Raw genomic sequence first — 820 nt, forward strand, 5'->3', positions numbered from 1 at the left:
AGCCCCAGTGTCCAGTTCCATGGAAAGGTCAACCTTATTGACACTCACTGAAACAACAATAGGTTTTCCAGCAGAAGGCAAAGTAAACAATGGGTAGTCCTCTTGGTCAGAGTCTCCCATGAGAAGAGGATGTGACTTGTGGTCCAGGTTGTGAGTTGGGTGTTGTCTGTTATTCTGCTGAGGTTGTGGTGGGTACCCAGTCTTGGCTTTAGGATGATTCCTCTGCTGCTGTGGCTTCTCTTTTCGACTGCGACATACCCTGGCTAGGTGTCCCTTCTTTCCACACAGCCTACAATCTGCCTCAATAAACTTGCATTTAGTAGCGTAATGATCTCCACCACATCTGTAACACTCAACTTTACTCTGCCTGTGTGACGATTCCTTCTTGTTTTGAAGGTTATGAACAGGAGTCGGCGTCTGGTGCTGTGATGATTTACTCCCAGGTAGATCAGAGACATCATGAGCAGCTAGCTCCATAGCTTGAGCTATTTGAAATGCTTTATCGTAGTCTAAATCTGGCTCTTGTAAAAGTCTTCTCTGGATTCGAATGCTGTTGATGCCACAAACGAGCCTATCCCGAATCATAGCATCTAGAGAATCTTGGAAATCGCAATGTTCTCCTATCACACGGAGCTCTGCCACATAGGTTGCCACTGTCTCGTCTTGTTTCCTAACTCTCGTGTGGAACTTGAAGCGCTGAACTATAGGAGATGGCTTAGGATCGAAATGCTTCTGTAGAACGTCCTTCATCTTATCCAAGGTGACGGTAGAGTCCTGAGGTGTCTTTGGTTGTAGTAGGCTCTTCAGTAGCCCGTACGTC

Source organism: Amphimedon queenslandica, unplaced genomic scaffold (genome assembly GCF_000090795.2).
Source record: "Amphimedon queenslandica unplaced genomic scaffold, v1.1 AMPQUscaffold_13277, whole genome shotgun sequence".
Taxonomy (NCBI): Eukaryota; Metazoa; Porifera; class Demospongiae; order Haplosclerida; family Niphatidae; genus Amphimedon; species Amphimedon queenslandica.